Raw genomic sequence first — 9667 nt, 5'->3', positions numbered from 1 at the left:
AAAACCCAATGTCCCAGCTGAAAGGCAGTGAGGCAAGAGGAATTCCCTTTTATTCAGGAGAGGGTCAGTCTTTTCATTCTTTCTAGGACTTTAACTGATTAGATGAGGCCCACCCATATTAGCATTTAGCCACAGAACAGCAGACTCTAAGCCAAGGGTGGGTTAAGGTCCAGCAAGACTGAAGAAAAGACCAGAGATAGCAATCAAGATATAGGTTTATTGGGGGAACCTACAAAAAGGGAATCAGGAGCAGCCGACTGGACAAAGCATCTGCTGCTGGGATCTACATGCAGCCAGCTCTTACAGTGTAGCAACTTAGCCTAGCAACTATCGAAGCTCTTCCCTTCCTTACACAGCCAGCATTCCAAGGAGATCAAGGCCTGCCCTCTGGACATTCTTTGTTACCAGGGAAATGCTCCAGGTTGGCCAGTCCTAGAGTACCCAACCTTGAACACTGAACAGCACGTTCTTCTACACATTCTGCTTAGTAGGAATGTAGGAGGATGGGATCTCTACTTTCTCAAGATAGCAATTAACAGGACACTCAGCGTGTGCTTGCACAAACTAGCTACCCGGCATGTACCATACAGTTTGGGAGGGCAGTCTGCTCTATTCAGATTATGGATTTAAATGTTAAACTCATCCAAAAATACCCTCATAGGAGCCTAGTTCAAGGCGGCAACATAGGAAGATCTTGAACTTACCTCCTCCCACATACCCACTGAGTCCACAGCTACATGTGGAACAATTTCGTCTTCAAAAAACCCCCTAAAGACTGTCTGAGTGATGGCTATACATTAGGTGAACAAGAAGAAAACCATCTTGAGGTGGGTAGTAGAGACTGGGACACACTCTCCCCATAAACCCTACCCCTGGGGCGGTGTCCCATAACTGAGAAGGACGTTGGAACCTGCAGCCTCTCTCTGAGAAGTGAGGGGTTCAGACTGCACATTGAGAACCCCAACTTCTGGAATGTACACTTAGATAAGCTTCCTAAACATCTGGCTTTTAGAAAACCCTTAGGACTCACATTCTGAGACCCACAAGACTCCAGCAATCTGAGAGGTTGCTCTTAAAGAACTTATGAGGCCAGACTTGCCCGCCCCTGACCCAGCTTAGAGGCAGCAATCCTGCCCAGACCTAAAGTGAAGGAGACTCACCTTCTTATAGTAAAGCACCAGTCTGAGGGGCAGGCATCTAATTTAGCACACATATCTAGGAGTGTGCTGGAACACTCTCCAGGGCTGGAGACTTGGCGGGGGGTGTTATCTTCACACTTTCTTTGCCATGCTCCGGAGCACTGGTGTTTCTAGTGGGAGCTTTTGCAGGCATCTGGTGCCACCGTCCTTGTGGCTGATGCTGAGGCGACTCCTCTTGCTCACCTGGTCCTAGGGGACAGGGGAGCTTGTGCTCCTGGTCACATGGGATTGTAATAATCAGTATTATCCAGAAAGAAGTTTATACGCTAGTCTGGCATCCTGATTTTTCACACCTGGTGTCAGGGGACACCTGTTTATCGCCTGGCTCTGTTGGCCAGTGGGGTTTATGCTTGTGGGTCCCAAGGTTTGTAACCAATAGAGAAAGAGTTCTTTTTTTTTTTTGGTAAACATTTTTAAAAAATTTAAATTCAATACACATATAGTGATTATTAACTTCAGTGGTAGAGTTCAGTGATTAATCAGTCTTATATAATACCCAGCACTCATTACATCACATGCCCTCCTTAATGTCCATCACCCAGTTACCATCCCCCCACCCTCCTCCCCTCCAGCAACCCTCAGTTTGTTTCCTATGATTAAGAGTCTCTTATGGCTTGTCTCCCTCTCGGATTTCATCTTGTTTTATTTCCCCCCCACCTTCCCCTATGACCCTCTGTTTTGTTTCTTAAATTCCACATATGAGTGAGATCATATGATAATTATCTTTCTCTGATGGACTTATTTTTCTTAGCATAATACCCTCTAGTTCCATCCATGTCATTGCAAATGGCAAGATTTCATTTTTTGGTGGCTGAGTAGTATTCCATTGTGTGTGTGTGTGTGTGTGTGTGTATCCATATTCCACATCTTCTTTATCCATTCATCTATTGATGGACATCTGGGCTCTTTCCATTGTTTGGCTATTGTGGACATTGCTGCCATAAACATTGGGGTGCAGGTGCCCCTTCAGATCACTATGTTTGTATCTTTGGGGTAGATACCTAGTAGAGCAATTGCTGGGTTGTAGGGTAGCTCTATTTTCAACTTTTTGAGGAACGACCATACCGTTTTCCAGAGTGGCTGCACCAGCTGCATTCCCACCACCTGTAAGAGGGTTCCTCTTAAGAGATCTTAAACAGCTATAACCCTGAGGGCACAGCAAGAGGCAACAGGCTCAGGAACTCAGTCTTTCTGTGAAGGCAGCCTATTAGCTAATCATTTGCCCAGGGGATGCTCCTTGATCACTTGACTCTAGTGCTAGGGGGGCTTGCATTCCTGGCTCCTACAGGCCTGTGACAATCAAAGAGCTGGGTCTTGGCAGGTTACCAGCTTCATGATACTGTGCAGTCAGTCTTTCTGTGAAGAAGCCTTCTTTGCTTCTTCTGGAGCATCAGCCTGAAGAGCAGGCTTTGGGTTTGGCACACATTTAGTGGCCCATGAAGCTGCTCTCAGGGAACGTAGGCTGTGGATGCTGTCTTGGCCCACTCCCTCTGCTTTGCTCCAACTTGCTGGTATCACCCAGAAAAGAGCTTATACACTCATCTGGAACCCCAATTTCTGTAACTTCACTCAGAAGATGTGTCCTGATGGTTGGCTCTGGTGGCCAGTGGTCTTATTCCTGCAGTCCCATAGGACTGTATTTATTTGCATACTTTAAAAGCTGATGCCTGAGGGTCTGGCTTTCAGTCAGCCTGAATCTAAATGCTGAGATCCTCCCTTTTGGGACACTGACAGGTCTTGGCACATCCTCAACTACTGGGAGCTATTTAAAATATAATAGGCTGCTGGATAAGCACAGAGGTTTGAGAGACAGCCAAGAACTGAGGCAGAGTTGAGCAAGGGTCATCTCCTACATGAGGCCACACCTTCAACACTGGGAGAAGTGGTTGTTTCATCTACTGTATAGAAGCCAACACAGAGTCAAGCAAAACGAAGAAACAGAACATGTTCCAAATGAAAGAATACAATAAAACCTCAGGAAAAAACCTTGATGAAATAGAGATAAGTAATTTACCTGATAAAGAGTTCAAAGTAATGGTCATAAAGATGCTTACTGATCTCAGAAGAAGAATGGATAATTATAGAAAGGATTTCAACAAAGAAATAAAAAATATAAGAAAGTACCAAGTAGAAGTCACAGAGTTGAAGAATACAGTAGCTGAACTAAAAATATACACTACAGAATTTTGGCAACAGACTAGATGAGCAGATGAAAGGATCAGTCCACTTGAAGACAAGGCAGTGGAATTCAATCAATTAGATAGGCAAAAAGAAAAAAGGATGAAGAAAAGTGAAGATAGCTTATAGGACAACATGAAATGGACTAACATTTGCATCATAGGGATCCCAGGAGGAGAGGAAAGAGAAAAAGGGAAGAAACCTTTTTCAAATAATTGAAGAAATAATGGCTGAAAACATTCCTTAGTCTGAGGAAGGAAGCAGACATCCAGATCCAGGAATCCCAGGGAGTTCCAAATAAGAGGAATGCAAAGAGACTCACACCAAGACACAGTATAATTAAAAAGTCAAAAGTTAAAGACAAGGAAAGAATATTAAAATCAGCCAGAGCAAATAAATTGTTACATACAAGCGAACCCCGGTAAGACTACCAGCAGATTTTGCAGCAGAAACCTTGCAGCTCAGAAGAGAGTAGCATGATATATTTAAAGTGCTGAAAGAAAGAAAAAAAAAAAAAAGCCAACTCTTTCAACCAAGAATACTCTACATAGCAAAGTCATTATTCAGAAGTGAAGAAGAGATAAAAAGTTTTCCAGATAAGCAAAAGCTAAAGGAGTTCATTACCACTAAACCAGCCTTATAAGAAATGTGAAAGGGACTTCTTTAAGCTAAAAAGAAAAGGTGCTAATAAGTAATAAGAACACATATGAAAGAATAAATATCACAGACAAAGTAAATACATGGTAAAGGCAGTGGATTAATCACGTATAAAGCTAGTACGAAGACAAAAGAAGCAAAAATAATTACAATAATTAAGTAAGGGATACACAAGATAAAAAAGATGTAAAACATGACATCAAAAACATAAAACTTGGTGGGATGCCTGGGTGGCTCAGTTGCTTAAGTGTAGGACTCTTGGTTTCAGCTCAGGTCATGATCTCAAGCTTGTGAGATTGAGCCCCAAGTTGGCTCTGTGCTTGGTGGGGAGTCTGCTTGAGATTCTCTCCCTCTGCCCCTTCTCCTGCTCAGGTGAGCCCTCTTTCTTTCTCAAATAAATGAATAAGATCTTAAAAGAAAAACTACCTTGACTTAAAAAAAAAAAAAAAAAACATGGGGTGGGAAGGTAAGAATAATAATGCTGAGTTATACAATAGGATTAAACTTAAGTTGTTATCAACTTAAAATAGATTATCATAGATATAAGTTGCTATATGCAAGCCTCATGGTAACCACAAAGCAAAAACTTACTGTAAATACATAAGAGATAAAGGAATCTAAGCATATCACTAAAGAAAGTCATCAAACCACAAAGGAAGAGAGCCAGAGATGAAAGGAACAGAGAGGAACTACAAAAACAGCCAGAAAACAACTTAAAAAAGGGTAATAAGCACATACCTCTCAAGAGTTACTTTAAATGTAATTTAAACACATAATGTGGTCGAATGGATTAAAAAACAAACAAACAAAAACAAGACCCATCTATATGCTACAAGAGACTCATTTTGAATGTAAAGACACACACAGACTGAAAGTTAAGGAATGGAGGAAGATATTTCAAGCAAATGGAAACAACAACAACAAAAAGCTTCAGTAGCTATACTTATATCAGACAAAGCAGACTTTAAAACAAAGACCGTAATAAGAGACAAAGAAGGTAAAAATGGTAAAATGGTAAAAAGGATAATCCAACAAAAAGATATAATATTTGTAAACATTTATGCACCCAAAACAGGAGCACTTAAATATATAAAGCAAATATTAACAGATCTAAGGGGAGAAATAGGGAGAAATATAATAACAGAGGAATCTACTTATTTATTTATTTTAAAGATTTAATTTATTTATTTGACAGAGAGAGAGAGAGACAGGCAGCGAGAGAGGGAACACAAGCAGGAGGAGTGGGAGAGGAAGAAGCAGGCTCCCAGCGGAGGAGCCTGATGTGGGGCTTGATCCCAGAACACCGGGATCACGCTCTGAGCCGAAGGCAGACGCTTAACGACAGAGCCACCCAGGCGCCCCAACAGAGGACTTTAAAACCCCACTTATGTCAATGGGTAGATCATCCAGGCAGAAAATCAATAAGGAATCATTGGTCTTAAATGACACATTAGGACAGATGGACTTAACAGATATTTATAGTACATTTCCAAAAGCAACAGAATACACTTTCTTCTCAAGGGCATATGGAACATTCTCCAGGATAGATCATATGTTAAACCACAAAACAAATCTTGATATGTTTAAAAGAATTGAAATCATCTCAAGCATCTTTTCTGACCCCAGTGGTACGAAACTAGAAATTAATTACACAAAGAAAATTGGAAAACTCACAAATATGTGGAGACTAAACAACATGTTACTAAATAGCCAAGAGATCAAAAGAGAAATAAAAAAAATACCTTGAGACAAATAAAAATAGAAATGCAACATTCCAATATTTATGGGATGCAACAAAAGCAGTTCTAAGAGGAAAGTTTATAGTGATAAACACCTACATTAAGAAACAAGAAGTCTTGGGGCGCCTGGGTGGCACAGTGGTTGAGCGTCTGCCTTCGGCTCAGGGCGTGATCCCGGCGTTATGGGATCGAGCCCCACATCAGGCTCCTCCACTATGAGCCTGCTTCTTCCTCTCCCACTCCCCCTGCTTGTGTTCCCTCTCTCGCTGGCTGTCTCTCTCTGTCAAATAAATAAATAAAATCTTAAAAAAAAAAAAAAAAGAAACAAGAAGTCTTAAACAGCCTAACTTTACATCTCAAGGAACTAGAAAAAGAACAAAGTTAGTAGAAGGAAGGAAATAACAAAGATTAGAACAGAAATAAATGAAATAGACACTGAGAAGACAAAGGAATGGAAACAATGAAACTAGGACCTGGTTATTTGAAAAGATAAACATAATTGACAACCTTTAGCTAGACTCACCAAGAAAAAGAAGAGAAGACTCAAGTAAAATCAGAAACAAAAGAGGAAATGTTACAGCTGTTATCACAGAAATACAAAGGACCATAAGAGACTATTATTATGAACAATTATATGCTAAAAAATTGAACAACCTAGAAGAAATGGATAAATTCCTAGATACATACAGTCTACCAAGACTGAATTGTGATGAAATCAGAAACCTGAAGACTGATTACTAGTAAGGAGATTGAATCAGTAACCATAAATCTCCCAACAAGTCTGGGACCAGATGGTTTCACTGGTGAATTCTACCAAACATTCAAAGAATAATTAAAACCATCTTTCTCGGGGTGCCTGGGTGGCTCAATCAGCTTAGTCCAACTCTTGATTTCAGCTCAGGTCATGACCTCAGGGTCATGAAATTGAGCCCTGCTTAAGATTCTCTCTCTCTCTCCTTCCCCCTCTGCCACTTCCTCACCTCTTAAAAAAAATTTTTTTTAAAGATTTTGTTTATTTATTTGACAGAGAAAGAGACAGGCAGCGAGAGAGGGAACACAAGCAGGGGGAGTGGGAGAGAAAGAAGCAGGCTTCCAGCGGAGGAGCCTGATGTGGGGCTCGATCCCAGAACGCCGGGACCACGCCCCGAGCCGAAGACAGACGCCCAACGACTGAGCCACCCAGACGCCCCTAAAATTTTTTTTAATAAATTAAAAAAAAAAAAAAAGAAAAAAGAAAAACCATCCTTCTCAAACACTTCCAAGAAATAGAAGAGGAAGATATTCTTCCAAACTTGTTTTATGAAGCCAGCATTACTCTGATACAAAAACCAGACAAGGACACCACAAAAAAGAAAATTACTGGCCAATATCCCTGATGAACATAGATGCAAAAATTACAAAATATAGCAAATTGAATTCAACAATACATTAAAAGGATCATAAACCATGACCAGGTGGGATTTATGCCAGGGATGCAAGAATGATTCAACATTCACAAGTCAGTCAATGTGATACACCACATTAACAAAGTGAGGGGTAAACATCATATGGTCATCTCAGTAGATGCAGAAAAAGCACCTGACAAAATTCAACATCCATTTATGATAAAACTCAACAAAGCAGATATAGAGGGAACGTATCTCAACATAATAAAAGTCCTACATGATAAGCCCACTATTAACCTCATACTCAGTGGTGAGAAGCTGAAAGCTTTTCCTCTAAGACCAGGAACAAGACAAGGATTCCCAGTCTCACAGTTTTATTCGACATAATATTGGAAGTCCTAGCCACAGCAATTAGGCAAAAAACCAAACCAAACCAAAACCCTAGACGTTGAAATTGGAAAGGAAGAAGTAAAACTGTCACTACTTGTGGACAATATATATAGAAAACCATAGAGACTACATAAACTATTAGAACTAATAAATGAATTCAGTTAAGTTGCAGGATACAAACTCAATACACAAAAATTTGTGCATTTCTACAAACTAATAATGAACTATCAGAAGGATAAATTAAGAAAACAATCCCATTTACAATTAAATAAAAAGACTAGGGGTGCCTGGGTGGCTCAGCTGTTAAGCTCCTGCCTTCGGCTCAGGTCATAATCTGAGGGTCCTGAGATTGAGCCCCGTGTTGGGTTCCCTGCTCAGTGGGGATGCTGCTTCTCCTTCTCCCGCTCCCCCTGCTTGTGTTCCCGCTCTCACTGTCTCTCTCTCTCTGTCAAATAAATAAATAAAATCTTAAAAAAAACCCCAAAAACACCTAGGAATAAATTTAACCAAGGAGGTGACAGACCTGTATATTGAAAACTATAAAACATTAATGAAAGAAATTGAAGGAGACACAAATAAAAGGAGAGATATTTCATGCTCATGGATTGGAAGAATATTCTACCCAAAGTAATCTACTGATTCAATGCAATCCCCATCAAAATTCAATGGAATTTTTTTTGGAAATAAAACATTCTAAAATTTGTACAGAACCATAAAAGACCCTGAATAGTCAAAACGATGTTGAGAAAGAACAAAGCTGGAGGCATCATGGTCCCCGATTTCAAGCTAGGTTATAAAGCTTTAGTAATTAAAACAGTATGGTATTGGCATAAAAACAGACACATAGATCCGTGGAACAAAATGGAGAACCTAGAAATGAACCCACATATATACGGTTAATGTATAATAGAGCCAAGGGTATACAATGAAGAAAAGATAGTCTCCTCAATAAATGGTGTTGGAAAAATTGGACTGCCACATGCAAAATAATGAAACTGGATCATTGTCTTATACCATGCCCCCAAATTAACTCAAAATGCATTAAAGACTTGAACATAAGACCTGATACCATAAAACTCCTGGAGGAAAACATAGGCCGTAAGCTCTTTGACAATGGTCTTGCAATGACTTCTTCAAACTGACTCCAAAGGCAAGGGCAATGGAAGCAAAAATAAACAAGTGGGACTACATCAAACTAAAAATCTTCTGCACAGCAAAGGAAACCATCAACAAAACGAAAAGACAACCTACTGAATGGGAGAAGATAATTGCAAATCATATATCTGATAAAGGATTAATATTCAAAATGTAGAAAGAATTCACACAACTCCATGGCAACAAAAACAATCTGATTAAAAAATAGGCAGAAGGTCAGAATAGACATGTTTTGAAGAAGACATACAGATGGCTAACTGGTCCATGAAAAGATGCTCGATATCATTAACCATCAGACAGTGCTCATCAAAGCTGCAGTGAGGTATCACCTCACACCTGCAAAAATGGCTATTCTCAAGAAGACTAGAAATAATAAGTGTTGGCACAGATGTGGAGGAAAGTGGACCCTTGTTTATTATTGATGGGAATGTGAATTGGTGAAGCCACCATGGAAAACAGTATGGAGGTTCCTCAAAAAATTAAAAATAGAACTACCATATGATCCAGCAATCCCACTTTTGGCTATTTATCTGAAGAAAATGAAAACACTAATTTGAAAAGGTACGTGCACTTTTATGATCATAGCAGCATTATTTACAAAGCCAAGATATGGAAACAGCCTAAGTGTTCACGGATGAATGAATGGATAAAGATTTGGTGTATGTAGACACACACACACGCACACGCACACGCAAGCACATGCATGCACAGAATAATATTATTCAGCCTTACAAAATGTCAGCCTTGCCATTTGTGACACTATGCATGGGTCTTGAGGGCATTATGCTAAGTGAAATAAGTCAGAGAAAGACAAATACCATATAATTTCACACACACACACACACACACACACACAACTGAGCTCACAGATAAAGAGAACAGATTGGTGGCTATGGGGGTGGGGAGGAAGAAAGGGGTGAACTGTTTTTGTTTAAATAAATTGAATTAAAAAACCAAAAACAAC

The sequence above is a fragment of the Ursus arctos genome, unplaced genomic scaffold (assembly GCF_023065955.2).
Source record: "Ursus arctos isolate Adak ecotype North America unplaced genomic scaffold, UrsArc2.0 scaffold_9, whole genome shotgun sequence".
In the NCBI taxonomy this organism is placed as follows: domain Eukaryota; kingdom Metazoa; phylum Chordata; class Mammalia; order Carnivora; family Ursidae; genus Ursus; species Ursus arctos.
This window is presented reverse-complemented; position numbering follows the sequence as displayed.